The sequence below is a fragment of the Sesamum indicum genome, linkage group LG5 (assembly GCF_026168435.1).
Source record: "Sesamum indicum cultivar Baizhima isolate 11 linkage group LG5, ASM2616843v1, whole genome shotgun sequence".
NCBI lineage: Eukaryota > Viridiplantae > Streptophyta > Magnoliopsida > Lamiales > Pedaliaceae > Sesamum > Sesamum indicum.
This window is the reverse complement of record NC_142661.1, coordinates 5753414-5759579: the sequence shown is the minus strand read 5'-3', so window position 1 is coordinate 5759579 and position 6166 is coordinate 5753414.

The window sequence follows — 6166 nt, the reverse complement described above, 5'->3', positions numbered from 1 at the left end:
TCCGATCAGGACGCAAGCCAGCGGGATAAGGCCACGTGGCCCAGCCAACAGTATCCAGCTGTGCTCTATAAATAGACCCAAAACGCCGTAATTAAGGTAATTGTTCTGCATTTATTGAGATCGAACTTTGAGATAACACACTTTTCTCTTGATCAACCTAACTTGAGCGTCGGAGGGTCATTATCGGGGACGTGCCCGACGAGCTCACAGTTCTTGTTTTATTCTCAGGGAACCCAAAATCTGGTCTTGGAAGAGTTAGCTGTCTGAGTTGAGATCGTTTCACAAGATTGCTGAATTTGACCCGGATCAACTGTAAATCCATGTCGAAAAGGAGTTTTCCACTTCAAGAGTTTTGTGGGTGTTCTATTGATCAAAAAAGTTGTTGTAAGCATTGCATCTCCCCAAAATTTTATGGGAAGAGATGCCTGGAATAACAAGGCCCTAGCTACATTCAACAAGTGTCCATGTTTCATTCCAACTCGACCATTTTATGGAGAGGTGCATGTACATGAGGTTTGATGTATGATTCCTAAGTTGGAACAAAGGGTTTGACATTCATGATTGATGAATTCTGCACCATTATTAGACCTTTATGTCTTTATCTTTCAATTGAACTGATTGGAAATCAAGGAACAAACATGTTTCAAAATAGCAGGTGCTTGGGATTTTTATTTTAGGATGAAAGTCCATAAGCATCTTTAGTGGTCATCGAACAAAGTTAAAACGTAGGTTCCCCCCAGAGAGATTATAGGTAGCATCAAGACCCCATAAATCCATTTGAAGAAGTTCGAAAGGAATATCATACTATGATACACTGATTGGAAAAGGAATGCGAGTATGCATAGCTTTGTGACAGATTTCACAAGGGATGTTATCATTATCAAGACCATAATGAATGTTCAATATATGTTTTATTGCCTATAAAACAGCATGACCTAGACGTTTATGCTATACATTTGAGGTACAACAGACAGAATTGGAACAAGACACAGTATGATCAGTACTCTTAATATCAACAACAAAAGTGAGACAGAGGGAACTTGGTTTAAAGATGTATAAATTCTTGAATAGTTGGCCTATAGCTAGATTCGCTCTACTGCCCTGGTCCTGCAAGAAACATGTGTCTTTAGCAAACTGAAACTGATAATTTTTATGGCCACAAAGTTGGCTGACAGATATCAAGTTGACAGAGAATTGAGGAATACTGAACACATTCTCCAAAGCAATATCATCATTCAATTTAACTCTGCCTACATATTGAACTGAATTCTTTAAACCATCAGGCAGGTGGATATAGTGAGGATTAGTGGGTTTGACAAATGAGTGGAATAATACAATGTTTTCACATACATGATTGATGGCCCTACTGTGAATTATCGAGCAATCCAAATCAATACAAGTAAGTTTAGCGGCATTACTTGCAAACTCCTCATCGAATGGTGCAAAGTTTGCATAGTTGGTAATGGGATCTAAGGGAGTGTTTGCCTTTGTATAGCTGGTAATGGGATTTGAGGGTGTGTTTGCCTTCTGCAGCAGCTTAATCAATTCATTCATCATTTCTGCAGTGTTTCCCATAGAGGTGCCCTACATACCTTCACTTTTGACATCGACATTGGCAGCAAAAGCTCTCCCCTTCTTCCTTCGCTCATTCAGAGATTTATATCAATCAAGTATGCCATGCAATTGAAAATATGTATCTTTTCCATGTCCTAGTCTTCGACAATGTGAGCATAACAAATTTCCTTTATCTGCAATGAACTTCTTTTTCTGCACATACTTATCATCATCTCTCTTAGTTCCTTTCATAGTCAGTTGATACTCCACATTGTTTGTACTTATCTTCGTAGATGTTTGTATTGCTCTTTGTTGTTCAACGGTGTAAAGCAAAGAGAAAGGCTTTTCCACACTGGGCAATGGATCAAGCATAAGTATCTGACTTCCTTCGTTGTTGAAGGTTTCATAAACGCCCATAAGAAATTGCATTAGTTGAGTCAATAAAGTGAGTTCATCAATTTCTTCGTTAATACCACTAGTACAATCTCCACGCTTACACTTTGCGATAACCATATCTAGGTTCTCACTCTTTTACCAGTTGGAAAGAAACACATTGGATGAATGTGGGTAGTTAAGACAAAGTTGTGTGAGGATGGTTCTTTGGAGTGTTATAAAGCTCGTCTAGTAGAAAAGGGATTTACTCAGATTGCAAGGGTGGATTACATTGACAACTTCTCACCTATTGCTTAACTTATTACAGTACATGTGTTCGTCTCAGTAGCTGCTTCCCATAGCTGGCCGTTATAGCAAATGGACGTCAACAGCGCCCTCCTGCACGGTTGTTTGGATGAATATATGTACATGGAGCTGCCTGTGGGTTATTCTACCAAGCCTGGCCTCGTATGCAAACTCCAACAATCCCTCTGTGGGTTGAAGCAAGCCTCTCGTCAATGAAATGTAGAGCTCACCCTCAAGCTCACTGAGTTTGGATTTACGCAATCTGCTTATGACCATTGCTTCTTCACCAAAATGACTAATACTGACCTCCTAGCTCTTCTCATCTATATTGATGATATAGTGGTTACAACATCATCTTTGGATCTTATTCAATTTGTTAGACTTTACTTGCATTCCTTATTAAGGATCTTGGAGACGCAAGGTATTTCCTAGGGCTCAAGATTGCTCGAAATTCTAATGGTCTTTATCTAGCCCAGGCAAAGTATGTTTAAGACATCATGCGAGATATTGGTATGCTCTCTGCCAAGTCTGTGTCTACTCCATTTCCTTTAGAACTTAAACTCAGTGACAATTGTGGCCCCTTACATCCTCAACCTATTCAATACAGAAGGTTAATTGGGCATCTATTGTATCTAGGCTTCACACACTCCGACATATCACATTATGTGCAGTAGCTTAGCCAATTCCTTAATCACCCCTATGATGTCCATTGCAGGGCTGCCTTACGTTTTAATGTTATCTCAAAGGTGAGCAGTCGAAAGGTTTGTTCTTTCATTCTCAGTCATCCTTTGAGCTTACTGCGTACTGCGACGCAGATTGGGCGTCATGTACTGATTCCCGCCGTTCCCTTACTGGATATTGTACCTTCCTTGGAGTTGCCTTAGTTTCTTTGAAGACCAAGAAATAATCTACTGTTTCCCGTTCCACTCCGAGGCGGAATATAGGAGTTAATATGGTTGTCCTATTTGCTCTCCGATTTAGGCATTCACTTGTCTCTTCAAGTTCGTTTTTTTCGCGACAACCAAGCGGCCCTGCATCATGGCGAATCCCGTATTCCATGAGCGCATGAAACACAATGAGATTTATTTCCATGTGGTAAGAACTACTTATAAAGATAGTTTTATTGCTCCTTCGCACATTCGCAGTTCCCTTCAACTTGTTAATTTATTTACTACGTCACTGCCTCTGGAAACCTTCGTTTCCTTACTTGCCAACTTGGGTCTGGTTTCTTTGCATCCTTGTCCCACTTGTGGGGGGGCGGTTGAGAATGTTCCAGCTTTGGAGATGAAGCTCGCCATTTTCGCTGCAGAACATCCACAGGGAGATGTTTGGAAAGATGATAATGTTGCTGTTTTTTTTTTATTTGAAGCGGGATAGAAGTCGTGTTTTATAGCTACGCGATTTTTGGTTGTCTTTGTGTTATTTACTGAGTTATCATGTGAGTACTTATTCGGCTCCTGACTGACCCATGTAATATAAGGAGGTAATTTAGTCATTTTTTAAAATACAAGTGATAAATTGCTATTTATTTTTTAAGAAATGGAGAGGAATAGAAGGTTCATGTGAAGAACAACCAACGCTATAGACACCAACAAATCATAACTGAAGAAAGGTGAAGAGCACTGTGTTGATGGGAGAGTTGTCACAGCAATAAAGAATTACATCATGCACTTCGACCAAAAAAGATGTAATTCTCATTAAAAATGAGGTAGGCTGAGAAATTCATGCGACAAAGTTGATGACATAAAGCAGAGCAAAATACAATCCCAAATGGACTGCTCTTTTCGACTTGGAATAAGTCATAATTATTAAATATAAAAATCGCCCTAATTTGTTGTTCAATGTCGGACCAACCCACTCAATAACAAGCTGACCAAAATACTAATAAATACACCACAAAATGAGATTATGAAGAATATCACCTCTTATACACTAATGTAAACTTATGTTTTGCTCTAAAGCAAACACACCAATACATGTGCTTGTTAGCCCTATCCTATTCTATCACAAAACCACAATCAAAAGTTAATGTAAAGGCTGATTAGTCCATACGAGTTAGTGAACATGGTCGGTAAGTCCCTAGACCCAAACTCAATGTTTTGGATTCAATTTTTAGGTCGAGTGGGACCCATATCTATTTTTTTTTTGTTTTTTAGCGCTATCAATAATTCTTGTCATTTTTACTCAAGACAAGATCATTGAAAATTTTAAATGCAATTATTAGCCTTCTTTACATGGTTGTGAGTAAATAAATATATTTAACAAATGGGAAAAATGCAAGTAACCTGCGTCTGATATTGCAAATGAGTAAATTACCCTTTTATGAAAAAATGAATAGCGATTTACTTCCTTATATTTTTTAAAATACAATCAATTATCCCCCTATGATTTTTAAAATGAAACAATTTACCTCCCTGTATAAGGAGGTAAATTGCTTCATTTTAAAAAGTTTAGGAGGATAAATTGCTATATTTTTTTATCATAAAGGGGTAATGTGCTTATTTTTAATATGACAAGGGAATAAATTGCTATTCACCCTTTAACAAATCAATTAGAAACTTATCAATTGTAAAAATTGAATTAGGATAGCTCAATGAATCCATAAAATCTTATTTGAGAAATAAAGTTTAAGTTCATTATATTACCAAAAATAAACGTACGATAATATAATTTACAGTATTATCCTTAAAAATAATTGTATCACGTGCATACTTAGCTTAACAGGAAAATTGAAAGAAATAATGGTATGTAATGAGATCCAACGTAAAATTAGGAATGTTTATTTTCTATTTTTCTATATTTGTAGTCAACATAAGATCTACATATTTGTTATTCACCTAACAATTTCTTAAACTGCCCTTCTTACCTCTAATTTGTCAACTTTTATTTTCAATTTAGCTAATTCATTAATGTTTTAATCTTTAATTTGATTTCTGATTACACAAATTATTAATGTTTTGTAAATTTAATTGACAAAATGTTTAAATTGTATATGTTTCATTGGTTGTATTGGCATGGCCAAACGCTTATAAAAAGGAACTTCGGAGATGAAAATTAGCAAACATCTTCAGCTATCACATCACTAAAATGAAGTACACCATAATTAAAATCCTCTTGCTATTTCTCGGCATGGAAGTCGAGATTATCCAAGCATGTGTTACACAACAAGAAACTGTTTACGTTATTAATAATCTCCCTCCGAATTCTGCACCGTTGAAACTGCATTGTGCTTCTAAAGATGATGACTTGGGATATCATACCCTTTCCGCAAACCAAGATTATCATTGGAGTTTTTGCGATGATGTCATCCCGAAAACTTTGTATTTTTGTCATCTCTGGTGGGGTTCTAAGAATCAAGCTTTTGACGCTTATAAACAAACATGGGTGAGACCTGGAAGCAATCAGCATTATTGGGTGGCAAAAAGTGATGGAATTTATTTTTCAGAGCAAAATACTCCGAGTTCGCTCATCAAAAAATATAATTGGAACAATTAGAGGCCATGAAAAATTGTTATCCCACAAGGATGTTTTTAAATATTAAATATGAATGAAGTTCTACTCTCTCTCTAGTTTTATTTGTGTGCTATTACAGTAATTGGGTTAAAAAAGAAACACTTTTACAAAAGAATGCGGAATATAAAGATAATTCTTTTTGCAAATATATATCTTCATTTCTTTACTGTCTTTCAACAAAAGTACCACATATTTTTATCTCTACCATTTTGATCATCCGAAATAGATTTACATAAATAGCCCCAATTTTTTTTTAATACAAGTCAAGATTCAGTGCTATAAAATTCAAATATCAAGTTAGATAACTAAACGCTACATCTAAAGTTAGAGGGACAAAATTGTCGACCCCTTAAAGATGAAGGACCAAAGTTGCAATATAAAAATTACAACTCGAACTTCCACTTTATCAAATTCACCAAAA